This window comes from Triturus cristatus, chromosome 4_1 (assembly GCF_964204655.1).
Source record: "Triturus cristatus chromosome 4_1, aTriCri1.1, whole genome shotgun sequence".
In the NCBI taxonomy this organism is placed as follows: domain Eukaryota; kingdom Metazoa; phylum Chordata; class Amphibia; order Caudata; family Salamandridae; genus Triturus; species Triturus cristatus.
This window is the reverse complement of record NC_140585.1, coordinates 925,445,972-925,461,749: the sequence shown is the minus strand read 5'-3', so window position 1 is coordinate 925,461,749 and position 15,778 is coordinate 925,445,972.

The following is a 15,778-nucleotide window of genomic DNA, read 5'->3' as shown; positions in this document are numbered from 1 at the left end:
CCTGTGCTTTAGACATTTCTGCCTGTTTACACTTTATTCAGTTCAAATTTCTCCATTGTGCCTAATACACACAAAGGCACCTGTGGCGGGGTCTTAGGCTCCCTGATCCCTCATGCACTGGATTTAGGAGGATATCGGGGATTTCTACCATAGAGTCTGGGATTGCTCCATTATTCACAATTACTGGATATCTATTTTCGAGACTCTATCTGAGGTACTGGGCCAGACCTTCGAGGTGTCTCCGAGGGTAATGTTGTTAGGTCTGGTGGATGATCTGGGGGGCCAGAGAGGGGATCACATGCTTGTAGGGCTGGGAATATTACTGGAAAAAAGGGATGCGGACAGATGCTGGACGTCTCCCCTTGCCCCGACGCTGAAGGACTGGAGGGTTGGCATAGACCTCAAAAGCTGGAGGAGCTAAAATACTGGGCCCATGGCTGTCCTAGGAAGCATTCCATGATATGGGGGGGGGGGGAATGGTAGTCCTATTATGGACTATAGTCCAAGTCCTTGTGTTCCTTGGGGATACGGTGTGTTGAAGGTGGGTGATGTCTGGAAATGTACATGAGATCCTCTGTGTGATCAACAGTGAGTGTGTTGTTCTATGCCGTCATAAATACAATAAAGTGTTGTTACAAAAAAAAATTATACCACTAACATTAGTTAAGATCAATAAATTTACAGACGATAAATGAGGCACTGCACTCCTCCATTAGAATACAGTTGATAATAAGCCAATGAACTCATTTCACTAGAACTAGGGATAAAAGCCCTTAAATGGAAGTAGTCCTTGCTGGTCAAGCACTTACATTATGTCTAGTAGAACATGCAGCAAAAAGAAAATTAGATACTGCGGTCACTACCACACTATTGGAATCACTTTTACAGATTTTTAGCGCCTTAGTGCAGAGTGACCTCCCTAAAAGTGACAGAAAGGCATTATTCACCTGGCTCTTGGTCTAGCATCATTTGGGCAAAAGAGTAACAGATTTTTCTCAGTCTCATTGGAAAGCATACATGACTGGCACAAGCTGGATCTTGCCTGTGAAGAAACCCATGTTGATGTAAACACAGCTATTGGTAAATGTACAGTACCTAAACTGCTTGTAGTGTGAGCATGCGTGTGCTGGTTGGATAAAATGTAAAAATTCCTCTGCCTTAGGCACATTCTTATATAAGAAAAAAAAGTCTTGTGCAGCTACCGGTGGTACTAGACAATTCAATCTGGGCTATAAGTTTCTCTCAATATCTAACTTTAACATCAGCAACCACAGTAGACGTGATGGAGGAAGTCTTTTCACAGAGTTTAGCTAAACCCAGGTTGGAAAATTATTTTTTAACATAGTCTAACCACTTAATCTTGTTGGAACTCCATAAGTTAAGGATGTCAGCAAGACCCTCTCTATAAAATAGTAGTTCCTCGACAGCCCATATGCCTACCCAACAGAGAAGAGACCTTAATGAAGCCAACGCAGAGACAGGTTTAAGGTTGAGGTCCAATCTGAGCGGAACCAAGGGGGTGCCTCTCCCCATACCTGTAAGAGCTCTTATAAAATTGTTCTCACTGGCACCATACAGGGCTGCAGCCCTTGGTTGAGCATTATGAATTTCCACAGCTGGAAGAAGTGGGCACCAGGGAGCCTTTTTGTCAAATCTAAGAATGGCCGCCACTCTAGTACCTCTCTTGTGTGACTGGGCTATTGTTCGTGAAAGGAAAGGCTCCGTAAGCAAACTAAGTCAGAAGGAAACATCAAGATTTTATCTTGAAAATTAACCCATTCTTGCGATGTGGGTTGCTCCGGCAATTAGGCCAGTGCTCGGTCGGCAAATCTTGTGCCATAGAAGAATCATATCAGTTAAAAATAGACAAACCAAGGGGCATATTGACAAGGGCCAGCGATAATTATCGATGGCCCCACATAGCGGTAGAAATATTATCGCCGGCTATCGCTGAAAATTATCGCCATGATAACGCTATACTAACAATACATAGTGCTATGGCGATAATATTTCAGCGATAGCGGTGTTTACCATGGAACATCGCTGGTTTTCCAGCGATGTTCCATGGAAAACAGCGATAACATTACTGAAACGACCCTATGGTTGTATCAGCATAATCTACCTACCATTATTAGTATGCCTTAGTCTGGAATTTAACAGACGTTAAATTCCAGCGTTAAGGCCGAGGTAGCAAGATTTTGTCTATCGCTGCACCTCCTTGTTAATATCGCAAAGCTGCTTTCGCGAAATTTTCATGTGTTGTTTTCACAGCCACGCCTTCTTTGCATCTCATTAGCGTTGCGAGGCTGTGAAAAAACGGGCTCTACATCAAAGAAACACGCGCTAGCGTGTCCTTGATGATATTGCGATATAATTATCGCCGTTTATCGCCCGAAAATGGACGCTAAAACAGCGATAATTATATCACCAGCCCTTGCTAATATGCCCCCTAGTTTGGAATGACAGACAGGAGCAAATCTTGCGGACTGGGAGGAAGTTCTTAAAAAAAGCTTTCTCTACTAGTTGAAGGGAATAGATATTGCTGTATTCCCAAACGCCCACCCCATACAAAGCTGCCATTAAACATTTGGCCTTGTAGATAATTAACATTACATTTAAGGGTCCACTGCCAAGTTTAGTAGCAACATGTTACTGTGCTGTGGAGAGTTAATAGCCTGTTTCCAAGACCTATGTGCAGCAAACAGGATCCCCAAATAAAAAAAAAGTAGAAGTAAAACTTAACTTAGTGCCTCCAACCTTAATCACAACATTTTGTGATTTTCCTCACACATTTCATTATGAATGTGTTACCCAGGTTCACAGTTAGGCCCAGATCCTGCATATTATTAGCAAAGCAGGTGAGTAGCTGCTGTAGGCCCTTTGGGGTATTTAACATAAGAACGACGTTGTCAGCGTAGAGCAGAGCTGGGATCGGGCAATGCCCAATCTGAGGCAGGTCCCTGAAGTTTAGTGTCAAAACAGTGCCCAAGCTGTTAATACACAAAGTAAACATGAAAGTAGCGAGGACAAAACCCTGCCTGATCCGTTTCTCTATGACGAACGCACGGGTACATCCAGATATTATCAGAGGGTCTACTCTAAGCTCTGACAGAATATTCCAAAGTTAATCTTTCAAAGCACAGTTGAATGCACTAGATAGATCAACAAATGCTCAAAACAAGTGGCCTGTGCTTTCCAACTAGCAAGTTGAGATTAAGTCCCTTGTTGATCGTCCCCAGGCCTCTGCGAAAACCATAATGTAAATCAGAGAGTATCTTGCAGTGGCGTAACGAAACTTGAGGGGGCCCCCCTACAAGATACGTGGAGGGGACCCCTCCAGACTCAATCATGAGCTCTCCAGACAGAGTATTGTGCTGAGCGGGCTCTTAGAACCCCCCCACAACACCACAGGTGCTACGGGGGTCTATGTTATGCCACTGGCATGGTGCTCCTGCTGCCTTCTCCTTTATGGTGGCTGCTGCTTAGTCTCTGCTCTTGGAGCCAGACATGGCCTCATTCCAGTAGCGCCTGGTTACCTCGTCTCTTCTTGTGACACCATACTTCCTGCAGGAACCCAGGTATTTCTAAATACTTCTGCAGACACAATGCAGTCCCTTCACTTGCTGTTTTCTTACACTCTAAGCTACGGCTGATTTGGACGGTGAAACTACCCCTGAAATGTTGCTGTGAAGTGGAAGAAGATTACATTTCCGCAAAGTGGAGCACTCATTCCTGAATGCAGAAAGGAGGGCCTTTATCTATAATTTTCTGTTATTTGCTATGGGCCTATTACCTCATTTGAACCAAGCCCATCTGCTTGCCAGCTCCTAGAGCCATGACCTTTCCATGTTCTGGTCATCTTTCATCACTTCTGATGATGCTTTGCTTTGGCACAAAGTTTGTTACACCTCACTCTTCCCTTTGGACTCCTGTGTGCTCATTTGTTCTTGGAGCAAGAAGACTTCAAGGATTGTTTTGTGAACTTCTTTTTCCAGGGCCTTTCACCAGGGAATGGCTCTGACTCCCAGGTGCTCACTTCATGAGCCAGGTCTTTGCTTTTATGAGTGTGAGAGACGTTTGCTCCGCTGTTAATTATATTTGTATGCACCTTATTGAGTCTTCGGAGAAAAAAATTCACTATACAAAAAACAACACAACTACTGACTCATTGGTTGTTATTTTTCAACAGTCTTTTTTGTGTAAACTGTGTTAAACCCAGGACTCATAATGACATAAGGACAAAAAAGAGTAGATCCAAGAACTTTAACCTTGAATAAGATGTCTAGGAAGCCGGGCGTTTAGTAGGGCAAATTCTCCAGCCACAATTCAAAATTAGCCCATAGTCAGGCAAACACTGTTTCTCTAAGATAGCTTTGTCTACCCCTCAATTGTGCAGATTTGAGTTGGAAGGCTACGTTGGAAAATGTTTGATGTCAACTAGTAGTATCAGCAAATCAGCAGGATCAAGAAACCTCTCAGTAAATGATCCAAGAACTATTTAGTAACATCAGAAAGTATGTTATGATTAAAGTAGGAACAAAACAACAAACACTGGATCCGTCACTGCAAAGATATAGCACTGCAAAGTACCCTTCCCATTCTACGTGGAGAGTCCATTAATTCCTGCGCAGTGCTCACAAGTGGCCCTGGAGGCTTCTTCCCACTCCATTAGCACAGCATAACTCCCAGCTCCAGTCAACCTCTTGCCTTCAGGCAGGGTCGAGGGGCTGAATGGGAGTCAGTCACCTTGTGCAGCGAGGCACCTTTCAGGCCCCAAAATTCACAGAGTTCCTGGGATGGTGTCTCTGGCTTGACCAATGACAAATTAGCAGAATAAGACTTGGATTCATGCTTTGCTGACAACACCTAAACCGCCAAGATTTCAGGCCTGGTTTGTGCCAAAGACAACACCCTTTCAGCCACACACCCAATATGGTGTAGCTTGCTGTCCATGTAGGTAAGTGCTTCAGAGCCATACATAGGGGTAGTAAGCACAATATAAATCCTTCAATACAATACAACAAACATTTGGTTCTACACCTTGCAAGCTGACTTTTAACTGCAAGAACATGGTGCCAGAAAGAAACTGATATGAGGCGCACCAAGGTGCATTATAAGACCGAGTGTTGTCATGTCTGAAGACACACAGCGCCATCTGGCATCAACGGTAAGCTACTGCTGTGTAAAGAGTAGGTGGATCTAGTCTGGTACCTACAGATAATCAAAACACAAGGAATCAACGGGAAGAAGCGTCCATCAGAGATATGTCTTTGCCATGGAACATGTGCTCATCATGATCAGTGCTCTAATTTACATCCAGAACCAGTACTGAGATTAGAAGGAGATGACCTTAGAACGGAGGCAAGTCTTTTATTTGCAGTGCAGTCTTCACATGTGCAAGGTTTTTCAAAGTTATTCTCCCCCAGAATAATTTGACAATAAACATATGTGAGACAATCAAACCATTTAATATGCTCAAGAGTTACTTTACAAATTGCAAAGTCATGTTTTTTCAAATTTGTATTTACATTACTCTCTCTATTTTTCAAATGTCAACAGTATTGGCATCTGCTATAGACGTGAACTCTACAGTGTTCTATGTCATAGCCCTGAACACTGTGCGGTCAGAAACTAGCAAGAAGGTCCTGATCAATGGTAAACACCACTCACTTGTTCTTTGCCACCACAAATGTAACTTTTCATTCTGCCTTGGTGCAGATGTGCAGTACGACATCTAAGCCATTGGGAGTGTCACTGATTAACCGTATCAATAATTTTTTCATTGCCTTCCATAAAATATATCTTTAGTTTTTCCTCATCATGTAAAACAATCAAAAACTAACCAACAGGGCCCTTTTTAGGTAAGCGCACATAGCTCCATGACGTGAAAGACAGGTATTGGAATTCCACTCTTTGTGGCTATAAAAGAGGACATTCAAGGGCAACTGTTGGCCATAGTTGTGAAGCAGAATTAGCTATTAGCAAAAACAGCAGGTTATGGACCCACAAGAATTCTCCTTAGGTCAGCATTTCTAGACAGACTGCACCTATGTTGACTCAGATTGGGAACGTGACATGGCCATCTCGCATGATGTCTACAGGTTACCAATATTAAGTGCCCAAACGTGCAAGCAGGAGCAAACTAAACAAGACACACATTCACAATAACTTGTGATTAATTACAGCTATACTGCTAGGTCATCAGGCACAGCTCAGAATTTTGTTAAAAGAAAACACACAAAAAACTTCTATTCACTTCAGTGTAAGCAGACTTCAGAAAGCCATCTTTAAAGAAGGAATACGTCGGTTCTACTAATAGGTGGTAGCGAAAAAGAAAGTGGCAACAAAAGAAAATAGTAGCGATCAGGACCACTAGAACGCATTGCTGCCTATAATCAGATATTGTCTATGCATAGCTACCAAGGTTTCAGATTACTCATGTGTGACATTTTCAGAATTTCAGTGTAATTATGAGTGACATTCAACGACTATGAGTGACACTTTCTCGCGAGCAAAAATCAAGCAACGGAGAAGAGGAAGATATATAAATTTCAGAAATTATACCCATGTGAGCAATGGGAAACTTCAAGATTATCTCAAAACTGCTGCAAAGCACAAGAAATGGCAGGCCAGTACTCCTCAACAGGTGCCAAAAGCAATACCACATCCTTCTGCGGCTTTCTGCCACGCACATACTCCTTCAAAACACCAACTCTCCTGTTCAAAACACTCTCATACACTAGCATAATCTCCTCTCATCCTACACTTTACACCTGTTTGCACCGCAGTAAAACAGATAATTGACACGGCTCCACTCAGTGTAAAATTGCCATTCCATGCTACAAAACCATTCCAGAATAATCATTAAATCCAGACTTCTTCCTGTAAACTATTGCTTTAACTGGGCAGATGGTGTCCGGTACTGAGTGAGGGCCAGCACTACTTTAATTTAAAAGGGAGACCCCCTGCACTTTTCAGTGCTGTAATACATTTAATGGGAGAACAGTGGCACTTCGGAGGAGCGAATAGGTACTGTGGATAATAAGTACCAGCACCTTTTGTATCTTTTCATTTAAAGTACTGCCTGCACCATTTCATAGGTATACGTCACTCCTCCAGCTGCAGACATCACGCTATAAGTCCGGATTGAGGGCCTCTTCTGGACAGGCCACTAACCAACTTTCTGGAATACGGGGTTCTGCTTAATTGCCAATCCCCTGAACTGGTGCTGGCGTTGCCCTGATAGCAGCAGTCGCTGGGCAACTCTTGACTTTGGGGGCTCAGTGATGCATTAAAGAGTTGGCAGTCTGCAGAATACTCATTTGCAGCTGCCAGTTCAGGTCATCGACAACTCACAGGCTCTGATCTGCTAGGCTTTTTCAAGATAGTACAGCCCAGACCATTCCCGGAACACACATGGAGCCAGGGCAGGTGAAGAATGCTTTGCATCACACGCCCGCCCTGAACACGGGAATCTCTGCTGGGGGCCAGGGCTGGTGACGCAGCAAGGGCACAGCAGGGCTTAAAAACACTCCTTTAGGGTGTCGAAGAGTGAGCGCGATCTCTTCCACGGCAGAGCAGCACTGAGGGCCCAAAATGATATATAAATTCTCGTCAGTGTTTTAAATAAATAATTCAACAGTCAGCTGAACGGAGCCTACCTAATCCTCTGCAGCAGTCACCACCCGCAGCCTGGAGAGCAGATAGCAGAGCTACAGGCTCAGTGTCTGTCAGGCTGTTAAGTTTTAAAACTATGAATACCTCAGTGAGCCACGCGGCAGCCTCGACTGTGATAACACTGTCAGTCTAATGCGACCTCTCGTTTCCAACAAGGGCCCGTCCTACTGTGATTAATTGGGCACATGCAGCGTGCGAGTACTTCCTGCCGCCCAAACTAAAGTAACAAATTTGGTAATTTCCAAGTGCTCCCACCACGGCCCCGCCCACCTCAGGAGTAACTTAACTTCCAGCACCATTTAATTTATGAGGCGAGGCGGCAAGCGTAGGTTTAAAACTACGTCCCAGACGGACCCTGCTGTCAGCGAATGTACTGTGTGCCGAGGGGGCCCGCTGGAGCTCGGGCCCCACCGCAACGCGGGGGCTGTGGGGCCCTGTGTTACGCCCATGGTATCATGTTATTTTCTGCCCACTCTTCTAATCTATTTAGTAAAATTCAGCCTGAGACTTTCACCACAGATTTGAGTAATTAGATAGGGTGATAGCAGGCTGGGTTAGAGTGCTACCCCTTCTTGAAGATGGGGTCTATTAGGGGATCCGACAAGTGTTCAAGAAAATGGAGCTACAGCACCCCCCCAGCACCAAGGTCGGAATGGGGCCCCAAAAGGGTATGTTGGCCTTGAAGAGATCAATGAGGATGCTGTCTGGGCCAGAAGCTTTTCTGCCCTCACTAACTGTAAATCTCATCCAGTGAAAACGAAAGACTACCATGGTCATGAGGAGTTTAGCTGAATCAACGGGCACCGACTCCCAAATCATTTTAAAAATGGATAGTGCTGAAGACCTCTACAATTTAAAAATTGATGACTGCCTTCGGGTCATGAACACATTGATGATTAATAACCATCTAAAGCTAAACACCACAAAGATGGAGATTATGACCTGCAGACAATGACAAAAATACCAGCCTACGACCATATGGACAAAGGAACAAGAGGTCCCTCCAAAAATATCAAAAGAAGTCTGACCTAGGGGTAACCATGTATTCAGACCGTTACTTCATACCACATATAATCAGCGTTAGATAGGCTGCCTTCTACACAATAAAACACTTTGTTGCATCCTCCCATACCTTGGATACCAACAGAAATTGCAAGCCATCCTCACACTCATAATCCCCAAGTTGGACTATGCCGACAGCCTAAACCTTCCAAAATGCTTTTTCTATGCCTTCACTCAAAAAAACACACATGACTTCAGTCTTACAATCATTCCCCTGGCTACTTCTAGCAAGAAGGGCAACATTCAAGGCTACAAAGAGCCTCCAAGGAAAATAACTTCTTTACCAAAAGTTCAATTCAAGCAATACAAACAAAACAGTACACTGCGCTTATGACTTGCACCACCTATCATCATACCACCTGATCGTTAGAAATACATAGGAGGCACTGTTTTCTCAGTACAAGCTGCCAGGCTCTGGGTCTCACTTCCAGCCAGCATTCAAAGAATCCAGGGGCATGTACACTACAGAGGACAGTAGAAAACATGGCTATTTCCAAGACAATTACACTACTACACATCCCAGCAACAGAAATCAGAAATACAGTTACCCCCTCAAGCTCAGTCTTCAGGTTACAATACATAGATTGGAAACAACCTAACCCAGCAAGCTAGTTTCAATAGGCAGGCAAGTTAAGAAGAGCTGACCTATGGTTCGCCGGTGTATTACATAGTTACGTAATTTCATGTATAACATTTTTGGTCCACACTAATGTTAATACCATAAAACTCAGTGGTTGACAGCCAACTGCAACTTACACCTCTTATATTCACCCAAGACACATCTGCTATGAGGGCTGTCCATCACCAGAACTGTGCAGCCAATAAATCAGCCATCACTAATTGAACAGGCATGGAATTACTAAGAAATCTGTTGCACACTATGGTCCAGTCGATCTTTAATCTCGTCCACAACTGCGGGACCCAAGTATCAAATACACTATGGCGGCTTCTTTCCATCTCGCAATGACATTCAGATATGGAATGATAGTAACAATGACTATCCCAGCAGACTTCTCCACTTCTCTTTTTCTCCAAGAATGCCAGCTCTAGCACACAACTATACACAGATTTTCTGATTGGGCAGTCCAGTACAGTAACCATGTAACCAGACTCTAATCATACGAAATACTATAAAAGGACCTGCCTCAAAGCTGCGTGTCTCTGTCTCTCACTCATCACCATGCCCCACACTGCTACACTCGGCATCACATAACACAATTACCTCACCTCGGTGGTCATGATGCACAACATGGAAATACTTCCCACATAGGATCACAAAACAAAGAAAACACCCTTCCAACCACACACCACCTTTTATTGCGTAGCCTGCTGCACTTCTAGGTAAGCACTTCAGTGCCACACATAGGGGTAGTAAGTACATTTTGCAATAACATTCAATAGATTATTTAGCATTTGTGCATCAGCAACATTTGTTTTGATCTTCTCAAAAATATTTGTTTCCAGCACATTTCGGATTTACAAAATAATATGGGCTTCATTTTTGCTTACATAACTTCTGCTATATGTTGAAATATTTGTAGACTTCATTTACAGGTATTTACATTTTTTGTGAACTAGAAACAAACTGACATCCTACTGTCTTTCTTTTCACACTTCCTGAACAAACCGCCACTGGGATTATGCATTTCTGCAGTCCCAGCATTTTCAGCATATTTATACATTAGAAATATTTGCCACATAATCCATCATCTGCTGCAAAATCTTCAGATTTCCATCAAAAATATTTTTTTTAGCACAAACAGATCAAAAGTTAGTAAAAAGGCTGCACAACGTGCTGCTGGTCAGTGAATGATCCTTCGCAAAGGTGAATTGGTCACCTTTCAGTTACTCATACCTGTATTTGGATGTGTAACTGGTACTAATGAAGTTTCCTTTGCCCAGACAGTGCCAATGTGTAGAAATGACAAAATAATGAAGTAATGACAGAATAATGAAGTAATACTATCACAAAATGCCCTGAATTAAGATGCATAATTTGTGTTTTATTGCCGCATAATTTAGCCAACCTTGGCATATAATTTGGGCACCACCTGCAGCATAATTACAGTGGCCCTGCCTGTACCCCAGCGAGATAGTCACTTTGTTCACTTTAGAAAATCCTCTCACTTTCCATAGCAAGGAAAGTAAACATTTCCGCAGTGAAAGATTAAGCAGCAATTTGTCAGAAGACATAGCCTGACATTTAACCTATCTTGGAACATCGTAGCAAATATAACAAGATTACAACACTATTTAAATGTATATTTGTTTCTCATTCACCTTCTGAACTCCAGGAATTAAAAGAGTAGTTTAGTGGGCCAGAATCACAGGATGTTGAGCTGAAAGCAGAATTAAGACCTGTCATCCCAGTTTCCAAGTCAGCAGTTCTATCCACAAGGCCACATGTCCTCCTAATGACAGTTTGAAAGCAAGATCCTCTGGGAGCAGTGGAGACTCCTTTGTAATGGGCGAGTGGGCCACACCCTACCAAATTGGGACTAAATAGATCAGTAACAGGGATGTTACAAAAACATCCGGCTTCTTAAGCAATGGGCCTAAGGCGACAAGAGAGCATTGCTAAAAGGATCATTTACTTTATCTGTCTGTGCATGTTGGGGTGACATGAGCACCATCCTTCAAACACATAACCAGGCATGTAATGCTCTGAGAGACAAAGGGGTGGGGCAGCAACATCCCATGCACAGAAACCCTTGGAAGCTTGGTGCAACAGCCCAGTGCAATTACATCAGACTTTTCCTGAAAAGCTCTCACTTTTAGTACAGGCTGGGGATTTCACTTTCACTATGTGTGCGCATAGTCAAGGCATAACATCACAACTACATCCACAACCTGTGGAGGCTAGCAAAGTGAATTGTACAGTTGTAATGGATCTTCCAAGAGTGCTGAAATGATAAAGTCCCATCTGGGGATTGCAGTGACCTCTGAAAGGTAATATGCAGAGGAGAGATGTTTGCTGAATACCTAGAACTCCCATTGGAGTGTGTGCCATAGATAAATATGCATTGAGTCTGAGTGCAGACCAAACAGCTGAAATTATTAACAGTGTTGGATCTTCCTGAGCAGTATATAGTTGGGTTTCCCCATGGTGTAAGTCCTCTCTTTATCTCTCTTCATAGTACGTCATACAGCCAAAGCAGAAAGTCTACATTTTCTGTCCCTCTCTCTCTCTCTCTCTCTCTCTCTCTGCCCTCTCTCTCACTCTCTCTCTTTCATAGCCATAAAAATTGCAGTGCCACGTTTTGTGTAAAAATCCCGACTTACTATAATGATTATGTGAAACTCACTTCCAGATTGGATTGTACTATCTACAACACTGATAGGTTTATTTATTAACTTTAGATTTTAACTTTATAGCTTTCTAGTTGTTTTAGTTATATGTGGCACTATAGTGAGGGACCTCCACATGATTCCTTTTTTCATCCACTTTCGTAGAAGTGTTTGGAGAAGGACTTTGCACACATTCATCCGCATACAAGGGGACATCCCCTTTAGAGAAGGACATTTTCTTATTTTCAGGAATATATAAAGCCTGCCCCTTTCCCTGTGCTTTTTGAAGGGAATGTCTTGCAGATGTCATTGGAAGGTCTGTGGGACAAATAAAGACAATAAATGCACTGACTGTGTGGATCATCTGCATAAATCCTCTTTTCTCCAAATTCTGAGCAGGATTCGAAGAGAGATAGCTTCTCTTTTTCTGTCATGGTGGTAGTTGGAGATGTAGCACTGGGCGAGACGATATTAAAGTATAAAACTCTGGAAACAGCTCATGGTTAGTTGGAGCCAAAGCTAGGCCAGGCTGCTATCCAGGGAAGATGAAGTATAAGTTAAAATCCAGTAAACGTAAGGTTTCAGATAGTGAACAGCAGAGCCAGGGACTCCCTCACATACACATGCAGTAGAAATCTGAGCTATGTGAGTAGAGAATTAAGCACATCCATCTCATTGACTGAATTTTGGGTTGTTTTAAATAAGTTGGATGTACTACTAAGCAAAGTGGTTGGCTCTATGGCCATTTTAACAATGTTTATTGCAATTTAAAATTACTTGTGATTCCCAGCCTCATGATAGGGAATGGTTCAAGCATATGAATCTATGAAATATACTATCCTGGAAGAGCTCTAATCTATTATTTAGTCAATAAATCAAAGACTAAACTCAGACACACCACTACATCATCAATTTGAGAAACAAAAAGATGAAAATTGAAGGATAGTCACCATAATGGAGATCCTAGATTAGGGCCAATATAAACTTTGTCAAAAACCTCTTCATCTCGGTTCAACAATTTTGATTTACCCAATTACAGACAAACTATAACCTTACAAAGTTCAAATGATAACTTTCTAAACTTAAAGGTTAATTTCCAGGTTCAATCTTTCTAAAGCAATGCCGGGCATACTCAAATTTGTTACCCCTCCTAGTCCTTACATACGTGTTTCCACAACCATACAGACGTACGTAATGAACCCACACCATAACTGCAGCAAAATAAAATGTACTCATGGATCTGCATCTGAATTCGAATATTGGGGATATTATTTTCACCAAATGCTTTCTAGTTAGCAATCAATCAAAAATACCCACCAATATTATCCAGTCTCAATTCATACTAATACACTAGCCTCCCTGAACCCACCTCCAAAAAATTCAACCTATCTCATTCAATCAGGTAAATGCTGGCAAAGTAAACAACGTACTGCTGACTTACTAGTAGCTCTTAAATCCAAAATAAATTTAGGGAAGACTACAGAGGGTTCTCTTTCACGATCCCTGGTGGGCAGGGTTTGCTATGCGTGTAGATGCAATGCTAATATGTACCCTAATTCCTATTTCAAAATGCTAATTGGAAACAAACTTTGTGTCCAACTGGATCTTTATTTACAATAGTCGCAACATCTCTGACTCACTTCATTACGTACGGGTGTGTGGAGCTCATTTCCTTTCATTGTTAGATACTGACAACCTTTGACTCATCTATTTCTCAAACTTCATCTCTGACTTCTTCTGCACTAGGTAAGATCTGAATTGCTGCACTCTCTACACCACTACTTTTCTCTCTTTTCTCCTTACCCTCTACAATACTTTTTCTACTCACTTCCCACATTACGCCTTGTGAGAATCAAGTTATATTTCTTTTTTTTACTAACTTATTTTGTTTGTTGGAATGCACAGGTAATACAATTACACTTTTCAGTATTGTACATTGAACATTTCAAAAGACCAAACAGCTTCACATCACCCAAAGGCTCATACATAATTGCTTCTTTGCCCCAATGTCTGCACATATGCTAAAATCTAGCCCCTACGTGGACTAATGCAAGTAGGTCCGGAACATAAATAGTTCTTACTTATCATAGCTTACATGTCGGGGTTGCGTCAACATCGTCTCTATTTGTTGAGAACTCACATATTCCAGAGTGACGGGGATATGCTGCTGGATTGCCACCCAGTATTTGGTCCCTCTTCATGAGGGTTTCATATGGAGCTCATAACTTTTCATACTTGGAGACTCATCATTAACAACAGTTGAGAGCTTTTCCATTACGTAGATGAACCATACCTTGCCCCGTCACATGTTGATTTGAGGGCTTGTATGCTGCTGCTGCATCTGTGCAATATATACACGTGCTGCCAGTCGCAAGTGAGAGGTAAGCTTCCCAAGTGTGAGGATATAGAAATCAATTTCTGTTTCTTAGCAAGCATTTCCTCCTCTCTTTTCTACATGCCAGGCTTCCAATCTGTTTCCCAAGATTTTAAGCTGATGTATTAATAGCAATATGAGATCTTTGTTGACTTCAACCCCAAAGACTAATTACATCCTTTACATAACAAATCTTCAAAGGCAAAACTTCCAGTTACTATATATCTCCCTCGACCATGACAAATTTTATGTTTTGCTATTGTGAAATCTTTGTCCACATTACCTATACTACTGTTTTATTCTGTCTCTATAAAATAAAAAAATAAAAAACAATTTGAACAGAAAAACAGGATTTTTTGGCCTTAGCAAACTTAGTCCAGAGTGGGTGCTAGGGTCAGATATTTCTTTTTGGGTGGCTTGCTTACATGGTAACACCGTGGCTGGGGAGGGTACAAAGACACAGGGGTAGGAGCACATCTTAAACATGCTTGCAGACTTTTCGTCAGTGCAACTGTTTGAAATTGAGGGTATGTCCAAATCATAAGAATGCTTCTCCGCCATTGCCTCACATAGTGCACAAAATTCAAGAGAAATGCCCAAGATGACCCCAAGTATTACTTTAATTACTGGATTTCAGCCTTTTAATCAGTTCCCAAAACACCATGCAGAAGGTGCCTGTACTGGTTTTGAGGTTTAATCAGTGGACTTTTAGTCATAGTCCTAAAATAATGAGCGATCAACTATGAACAAATGCTATGATTATATAAATCATATTTCTACAGATCCATACTTAAGATTATAGCCACAAATTCCCTTTTGTCCTACCAATTCAGATACATTAAGGTGGTTTGACTAATCTTTCCCTGCAGGCCTGTAGCCAGTGGTAGATGTTTTACGGGCAAGGGCCCAAGGAAGGACTCCCGCTTAAAAGGGAGCCCGAGCCTGAATGGGGTGTGGTTCCCCATCACGATATATTTTCCTAAATGGCACAATTTGATGGTATTTTACACTTCCCAAAGATATTTCCAAATATTTATGACAATTACTAAGTGATGGCACCTTTTGAAGCACAGTGAGCCAGGAACATTTAGGAATTTTTGTCAAATGGTATTTTGAAACCCCTTCTGGCCAGTAAAAATGATGTAAATTGGATAGAATATAAGCCCAATTATAAATAGGGTTGTGCGTCCTCCCTCAAGGCACCTTTGGGAAAATGTCTAACAAATGTGCCATTTCTAGGGATATTTTTGTAACAACCTTGATAATAATTGTATGGGTTCCGCTTTGTCAGTCAGAATTGCGCTCAGTGTACCTGGATCTAGCTGTAGAGACCACGATAGAACAGTAGGAATGTCAGATTGACAAAGTAGGCAGAGG